At 35.2% G+C, this 9,574-nt stretch overlaps 1 pseudogene; it reads right to left on the bottom strand.

The window, feature by feature from the left end:
* Positions 1–1,058: 1,058 nt before the first annotated feature.
* LOC144370540 (elongin-C pseudogene) lies at positions 1,059–1,365 on the bottom strand (annotated as a pseudogene).
* Positions 1,366–9,574: the final 8,209 nt, after the last annotated feature.

Below are 9,574 nucleotides of genomic sequence, written 5' to 3'. Positions count from 1 at the left end.
TCACCGCTGAAAATGCTTGCATTGTCTCACATGTGAGCTTTTTTGGAACACCTCATATCGATTCTTCAAACTCTAGCATGGATTATGCTACAAGCATTTAAATTTTTAGATTTATTTCAATGTTATTTTATAGTTTCTCCTTTGATATGTTTTGGTATTATTGTAAATACTACTATAAAAATTTTATTCCTTGTGTCTCTAATATCTATAAATTTAATTGACCATTGTATATTGCCCTTTACCTAAGAACTTTGGTAAGTTCATTTTTCCCAAAAATTTCATTATGGAAAATATCAAACATGTGAAAGTAGAATTTTGTAATAAACCTTCATGTGCCTATTACCAAGATTCAACAATGGTAATACTTTTTTCGAGTTTTCTAAATTCACTTTTAATCCTAATAATTTTTTTTGAATTTTCCATATATACTATCACATTATCTATCAATGATGAAAGTTTTTTTTTTTTATTTTTAAAAATGGGTTTATTTACTCATGTACTCTCCATGTTACTTGGGATGTTCAAAGAAATGTTGAAAAGAAATAATAACAGCATTCTTACCATATATATGTGTAAGCTTGACCAAACCTTTTAGATTTCACTGAATGATGCTTTAGAAGGCTTATCCTTATGAATATCATAAAAATCAATGTCTTAACTAAGCCAAAATATGTTTATAGAAAATATTGATATAACTTGAGCAATGCAAGTCAGAGCTATAATAAATTCTAAAAAAGATTTTAAAAAAACCCACTAAAAACATGTCAATAGGTAGTTACAGTGTTCACCTATGGTACTTGGCATTTAAATTTATTTCTCAGTATTTATGTTATGAGTACTGCTCTGATTTAAAAGTCTCATTCAAAGGATAAACCATAACTACCTAAAATTTGTAGATTGTTTTATTTTTTCAGTTTGTGAAAATGTCTTTAGCTTGTTTATGTGGGGAACAAATTTCAACTCTGACGACAATCTGCTCTTCAATGAACTTTAGATTTTTCAACTGCGTGAGGACAATGGGAAGTGCAAAAGAATTTCTAACTGTGGGAATTAAATGCTTAAACATGGCATTTTGTTAGATTGTATTTTATTTTAGATTCTAAAAAGTTCACAGTCATCAGCAATTCCACAGTAATTCCAGGTGCAGTTGGAAATTTGGCATTCTCAGTGGAGCTGTTAGTTTAGCAAACCTTGTGGATGAAATAAGTACATTTAATAGCACATGTGAAGCGATTGTTCTAAAATTGATTCTGATGGCTTCATTTTCCACAACTGAACTGGTTCACTCAACATGGCTGTTACTGTTCCTGATTCTCTTTTTATAATAAATTTATGACTGTCAGAAGATATCAACTTGATATACATGGCATCGCAGCCTTCACAACCTCCATAGGATTTTTTTATCTACATCTAGTATGTTCTTATAGAATTCCACATCACTGCCTCCAGGAACTTCAATGGTTTCTTAACATTTACTGCCAATGGGTCCATGTTCTCTGCCATAGTCCTACTCTGTTTATTGCTGTGTGTGTGTGTGTGTGTGTGTGTGTGTGTATGTGTGTGTGTGTGTGTGTGTGTACGCATGCGTGCATATACATATATCCTCCTATATTACTTCTCTGTATTTGGAATGGAATTAACACATCAGTATGTGAGCATTGTGTCATCCATACCAGAAGTTACACTGTGGTCACTATAGCAGCAAAGTAGAGGGCAGATGGGAGGTGAGCAAGAATAGAGACAAGGCAGTGCATGGACCCTGGGATCCAGCCTGGCACTGTGGAACTAGAAAAGGGGAGTACAACATTCCAAGTCAGCAGGCTAAGCTATCATCTGCTTCCAGACTCAGAATTCTGGGAACTAGAGCAAAGTGTGTCAGGAGGGGAAGTTTCCATCAAACTAAAGATGTTACTGGAAGCTACTGTGTGGGATTAAGGTCTTTTCCCCAAAGAAGTAGAGGTTCCAAGAAGCCTGAATGGGAACCTTCACATTTAGCATTATTTAGCTGTATGGGGACAGGATGGAAGGGAAACACTGGGGCTGGTTACAACACAATTGACCATTCTCATGAAGAAAGGACTAGCATTGTGTCATGAAATGGTTTACAGAAACAAAATTGCAAGGAGCAAGATGAGGCTAGTGAGAAAGAAAATGTGCTAAATCTAGAGTCAAAAGAAAAAAAGTGAATGTTTCCCTTAATCTGTATTCTTCCCAAAGCTGAAAGGAGATATGGATGCATGACATGGCCCCATGAGAGTTATCCAGAGTGTCACTCACCCACAAGGCTTGGAAATCCAAAAATGGAGAAGTACAATAATGGCAGTAATGACAGCAATGTATGGTAACACTTGTACCCTCTCTTCAAAAATAAGTAATATGTAGGACTCTTCCATCATGTTTGACTTCAAATTTAATGTATTATTTAACAAGTAGCTGGATAGTTATACCTCCTTATACTTTAAGCAAACCTTGAACAAACCAGGAGTCACAATCTTTTGATATCTATGTAAGAGGAATTTTTCATTCATTCATTCATTCTCTTCAGTCATTCAGAAAATATCTATTAAGAGTTAGTTAAATGCCAGGAAGTGGTCCAGGTCCTGGAAGAACATCACTCACCCATATCATCAAATTTAATTTGTAGCAATGAGAATAGGAAACAGAAAAAGAATGTGTTCCAGGAGGTGGTAAAGAAGAAGAACCAGGAAGGACCAAGTTATTTAATCACTATTTTCTGACTCTTCCCTCAACAAACTCAGTTATAAATTGTAATATATGACACACATGTACATATCAGTTTACATGTGACTGCTAGGGGTTGGAAGATAAAAAAAAAATTAAAAAGAATTCCATCCTTTAAATAACAGTTTTGATGCAAAGCAGACAAAATAATTATGAACATGATGGTAGGATCATAATTTTGACATTGCTAAATGCAGAGAACTTTGGAATAGGTGGTAGATGCAGTTCCTTGCACAGGAAGAGGAGAAAAAGCTTTCTAAGGAGAATATCTGAGCTGGTGCTGGAGGGAGTGGGAATTGCCCAGTGTTGGTGGTGGGGATGGTGTCTAGGCTGGGAGAAGAGAGTATGCCCCATCCAGCCTGTGTGCCATGATTTTACCAGCTCTTCTTTGTATCTTCAAGTATTCCTTGCATTCTGTTCTTTTGGTTCTTTCTGGGCATGAAGATTTTGCTTCAATCTTCTTTGTCTAAAAAAAGGTGGAGCAGTGATGAACTTTGGGTGAGGAGTTTTCAGAGACAGGGAAGAAGCAAGTGAGAGCCTCCTGGAGTGTTGGGATCTTCTAGATGTTGACATGGGTGTTGGTTACACAGGTGCAGATGAGTAAAACTCTATTCAGCTATATGTTCATTAGTGCACTTTCTACATTTTACTATATGTATGCCAGACCTCGATGAAGCAAGAAAAAAGAAAGAAGGCTTCCAGCCCAAGCAGATCTCACCCATGTCAGGGCTATGAGATTTATTGTATGCTACAGTTTAGCTCTTGGCAACATATATGTGATGCTTCTGTTTTGTTTTTTTCTTTGTTCATTTCCTGTATGGAAATTGTTTTAGAAACCAGATTATAAATGCCACTTAATACCTTGATTTTGTCTTAGGCTCATATTTTGTCCTCTGAAAGGAACTATCTACTGCCTTCAACTATGAATATCTGAATCCACACACAGAATGCAATTAGTTTTAAATTTTAGAGGCTTATTTTGCATAAAACCTGTGGAGCGGGTTTTTGTTTCTAAGTGCCTTGTAGAAGAGGATAATTCTACTATATTTCTTTATAGTATCTGGAAGATTGCACTGGATACACAATCTGAGTCCTCTGTAAATATTGCTAAGAGGGCATGAGTATGGAAAAATCCAGAAAAACCTTAGTTCTATTTTGAATTATGAGTTTCTTAGAACAGAGAGGAGAAGATCCTAAATAGTTCACTTAAGGGATCTTATTTCTTCCCTATCTCTTAAATGGATTAAAAGAGAAGAAATAAAACAATCTTGAAGGTTGATTGAGAGATAAAACACCCACAGAACAAATTTGACTTATTCAAGTTTTATGAATCTCCAAATAGCAGGTTTAAGTAGATTTGCTGGAGCTTAGATAGACGTGCCTGCCAAGCAAGATAACTTTTAAAGAAAAGAGTCCTTTGCATTTTCTCAGGTCAAAAAATTGAGTTTGCAGCTTAGCTTTTTCCTCTTAGAAAATATCAGGTGAAAAAAGGAAAAAATGCCACTAATATCTTGAATGTGGCCAACTCGTTGACAGATCTAAACTCAGAAAAAGCAACTCCCAGGTCAGCAGCCAAACCTATGTAAAAACTAAGCCTGGATTCTTCGCAAGTTGCTAATATGTGGTAATATTTGATAGCCAAGGCAAAACTCACTAAGAATTATCAAAACCCTTCTGGGTTTCTTCTTTCTCTTGGTGACTATAATACCTAATTCTTTCTCCCACCAGCACTACCAGTGACACTGCACTGCCTCCCATGATGCAAGACCCTCATTACAGGTCCCCATGTCCCTAAGTAATGCTCAGTCACAATTGTTTATCTTTAGTCCTTTTCCTTGGGATTGAACCTCATCATCCAGTGCTCATTTCTTGATCTCAGAACTAAACTGTGCAAAGGTGTTTATTGATGTAATTTTGATAATGAGATGTGCTATCTATTATACTACACTGCCTCTTTTCTCTTTTGTTAATAAAATGTACATAATAATACCTTGTTATAGGGCACAGAAAAACAGATAATCATGAATAAGACAATAGAAGGTATTTATAATCTCTTGACCTAAAAACCACTATTAACCTACACATGCAGGGGCACGCACACATTCGTACATATTCTCTACCATTCTTTCTTACAAACATACACATGTGTACTGCATGTTTATTTCTTGAATTTTTCACTTAAATAATATTAATTAAAATTCTTCATGTCAGTAAATACATTCCCATAACATTTTTATTTGTGCCTGGAAAGTATACCATTTTATGAATAAACAATCATTTATTTACATAGTCTCTTACTATTGGATATGTGCATGGCTGCTCATTTTTCTCTATTAAATTAATAGGGAATCAAAGTACATATCTGTTTTTCATCAATAATTTTCTTAGAAAACTTCTTAGAGCTAGAATCTCTAAGATAAAGATATGCATCAAAAGGAACGTATGTCCATTATAAAATCTCTAATAATATATAATGAAAATGCATTCTTCTTCCATCTGAGACTCCCAATTCTCACTGTAGACAGTCACTGTTATATGTCTCTCTTGTTACTCTCTGGAAATATTCCCTATGTACATAAAATGGCCTTTCCTTTTTGTACAAGTGAAAGTATATACACTATTCTAAATCTTTACTTTGTAAAATTAAAAATCTGCATCTTGGTGCTTCTTCCAATTGAGAACACATAGATCCAACAGACGTTTTTTCATGGTCATAAGCATAGTATGTATGCATAAAATTTGATATAATTGGTTAGATGGAACTAGGATGTTGTCTCTTCTTCACTGAGACAAACACAGCAAGAGCAGCACAAATGGCTTTTGTACTAAACGAGTGTTGAGGAATTCTTAGAGTTTAGGATTTTAAAGCTTTTGATACATATTATCAAACTGTTCTTCCTTGAGGAAAACATTAATACCGGCATGGTAAAAAACATGCCCCTCCTGTTTTTCCTCCTTTTTAAAAAAATATTTATTTTTTAGTTGTAATTGGACACAATACCTTTATTTTATTTATTTATTTTTATGTGGTGCTGAGGACAGATCCCAGGGCCTAGTACATGTGAGGTGAGCACTCTACCACTGAGCCACAATCCCAGCCCTCTTCCTCCTTTCCTAAATAATTTTTTGAGGCGATATTTAAGTCTGACTGTAAATTTGGCATTTTTCCAACCTCTGGAGAGAAAGCTGGGTAAAGGCAGAAGCTCCTTAGTATCCTCCTGTCTCACTGCTGATGAAGGCAACTCCTGAGCCCTCATGCACATGTAAGCGCTGTGCTGTTTGTGACTGTGCTCCCCAGGGATGTATTAATCTTAGCTCCTTCATGAAAGGGCACCATAAAGAAGGAAAATCACATCTCTTTCAATCTCATGGTCTGTTTTTTTGTCCACCATAGCACCTGCACGTCTTATTTATTTGTTTATTTTTTGTGCCAGGGATTGAAGATTGAACCTAGGGGTGCTTAACCACTGAGCAAATGAGCCACATCCTCAGCCATCTATATATATATATAAATAAGAAAAAAGATAATGTGACATTTTCACATTAACTTAAAGAATAAGAAAAACATGCCAGGCATTGTGGTGCATGCCTGTAATCCCAGCGACTTGGGAGACTGAAGCAGAAGGATTGCAAATTCCAAGCCAACCTCAGCATTTTAGTGAGGCCCTGCCCTGGGTAACTTAGCAAGACACTGTCTCAAAAAAAAAAAAAAATATATATATATATATATATATGTTATGAAAAATTGTGTTCTATATGTATAATAAGAATTGCGATGGATTCCACTGTCATGTATTTTAAAAATCAAAGCAATTAAATTTTAAAAAAGACAGGAAAAAATGTTATAATTATACATATTTTATTTATATTATATATTATATATAAATATACATATTATTCATTGTTTATATATTTTATTTAATATATATTATTTATGTTTTATTTGATAAATAAAGTAAAATATATAGATTATAATTATTTTATTTATGAATATATATTATTTATTTATTTTTATTATATATGAATATTTATATATATTATATATATATATATTATTTTGAGACAATGTCTCACTAAGTTACCCAGGGCCTCATTAAGTTGCTGAGGCTGACTTTGAACTTGCAATCCTGCCTCAGCCTCCCAATTTGCTGGTATTACAGGCATGCACCACCATGCCTGCTGTGTTTTTCTATTCCTTTAGTGCCGAAGTCTGGCTAGGCACAATTCAGGAGCCACTTGTCAAAAGAAACTAACTTTATTTTTAGAACTACAAACGTGAAACAAAACAGCTCCTCAGGGAGAAAACCCTCAGAGCCCAACTGCCACCACTGGCTTCCACAAGCCTCTCCCCCACACCAACCTCACCACCTCCCACAATCCTCCTGCTCTTGAAACTGATTGGCTGGGTCGCATGGGCGGAGCCAAAGAAGTCCCCCAATGAGCAGTTCCATAGTCTAAAGGGCAGGGAAACAGCCCAATGAACATCACCGCAGAGGAGCCAATCAGCTAGATGTTGCTGGGGCCACTGTGAGCCAATCATCAGCCGGCAGCTGGAAGTTTGCTGGCAGCTGGAAGTTTGCTGGGGCCCCTTGGGCTGTGGCTCTCAACACTTTAGTGCTTCTCACTCTTAGGTACTTTATTCCTAATCTCTTCTATATAGAATGTAAACTCTATCAGAGCAATGGATTATTTAGTTCAGTACTGTATCCCTGCACCTATCCACAGTATTGGCTCAGTAAGTTTTTTAAAAATATTTTTTAATGTCAATGGATCTTTATTTTATTTATTTATATGTGGTGCTGAGAATTGAATCCAATGCTTTACACATGTTAGGCAAGTGCTCTGCCACTGAGCCACAACCCCAGTCCTGCTCAGTAAGTTTTTGTTGAGAGAATTAATTCATTCAAACAACACAAGTGTCTAGAAATCATCTTATTCCCCCATTTAGTTCTCCTGTCACAAATTTTGCACAGTTGTCTTGTGTTTTTTTAATTTTATGATCCAAGCAGGGATTTTTCTCTCTATGGTGCAAGATGAACTTCAGAGTGTGAAACCCCAGAGCCTGCAGGTCTGGGATACATGTGTGAATGTGCATTTCAGGGGAGGTGGGGAGAAGAAGGTTCTTAATGCTTATGGAAACTAAATGTTTGTATCTTTTTCATCTAACTCCTTGCTATAATTAAGCATAAATCATGCTAGAACAGATGTGTTACAATGATTCACTGTATGTGACTAGCAAACTAGGTGTGATGCCTTGACTCTAAATAAATATTAAGCTGATTAAATGGGAGTTTGGGGTAACTAGAAGATAAGCGATGATATGGGCAGCAAGGAAACCCATACTACTCAGAACCATAGTCTTCTTTGTGGTTTGTAAGGATTATTGGAATTTTCTTGAAAAAAGAAAGTGTGAAATTTTCACATTTGCTTTTAAAAGAGAGACAATCAAGCCTACATTACAAAGTGTTAAAAAATAGTGTATATTAACTATTTTGATTGGTGCCACTTCTAGATGAATAAGGAGGATGAAATGTAATATTTTATAATTTGAATTTTGTCATGTAAAGCTTTCTGATTTAAAAAAGGATCAGAATGTACTTAAATAGATTAATAAAGTGATTTAATCATATTTTTAATATTTCCCTCTTCAGAGAGAATTTGTATTAACTGATATTTCTGATATGACATTGTCACACACATGAAACTAGGGGGATAAATGGAAATGTAGAAAGTGGGTTTTTGAGCAGAGATTTTTTTATATGATAGAGGAAATAGGATGGTGATTTGTCTCCTGGTTAAGGTTGGTGCTAAGAACATGGTCAGCTCAAGCCTCAAGAAAGGGGGCTGTTGGATAAATGATAATGAGGAGAATAAAATGTTTGCACAAATGCTTGAGAAAGTTATCAAAAAAATAGTCTGGGTGAGGTGGTGCATGCCTATTATCCCAGAAGTTCAGGAGACTGAGGCAGAAGAATCTTGAATTTACAGCCAGCCTCAGCAAAAGTGAGGTGCTAAGTAACTCAGTGAGACCCTGTCTTTAAATGAAATACAAAACAGGTCTCAGGAGTGGCTCAGTGGTTAAGTGCCCCTGAGTTTAATCCTCGATACCCCCTTCCAAATAATAATAATAATAATAATAATAATACAGGTAGCAATAACATGTTATTTTCAGAATCAATATAAACACATGATTTCATGTAGCAATAATCATGTAGGAGAAAGGATTTAGTTGAATGAATATTATTATCAGGAAATAATTGTCTTTGAAACAGAATATTTCTATTCATTTACTCATTCAATGCTAATTTAGCATTTACTTATTGTAGTGTTAGATGTTAAGGAAGACAGTCTCTTGACAGCTATGGTGAATGTAAGAAAAACTGTCTGATTGAAATACAGCTAATTTAGAGTTTTGCAGGCTCTCAAAAGGGAAACTAAAGATGGCTCAGGTCCTTACCATAATCAATTTTATAATTAATTAGATATTATGATTCTCTACAACTTCACTCCATAGGTAGGAAATGGCACATGTTCCTAGACCTCAGATTCTACAGCTCAGCTGAAGTTAACCTCACTATTGATGTTCATCTAGACTCTCATTAACCTATGACCAAAGCTGAACTTGCTTCAGGTAAAAAGCAAAAAATTATATTGTAATATGAACAAATTACCCTGTTAAAAATTTAAATGTTTACTAATAGGACATAGGCCAGCTAACATACATATGAAGTAATTAGACATTAAGCTGCTAAATGGTAGTCTATTAACTACAAAATGAATCCGACCAGAGGTTGATTGTTTTAAACATTTTTTTTAATTAACAAAGAATGAA

Source organism: Ictidomys tridecemlineatus, chromosome 14, assembly GCF_052094955.1.
Source record: "Ictidomys tridecemlineatus isolate mIctTri1 chromosome 14, mIctTri1.hap1, whole genome shotgun sequence".
In the NCBI taxonomy this organism is placed as follows: Eukaryota; Metazoa; Chordata; class Mammalia; order Rodentia; family Sciuridae; genus Ictidomys; species Ictidomys tridecemlineatus.
The sequence above is the reverse complement of the archived record's forward strand: the minus strand, read 5'-3'. Positions and strand labels throughout refer to the sequence as shown.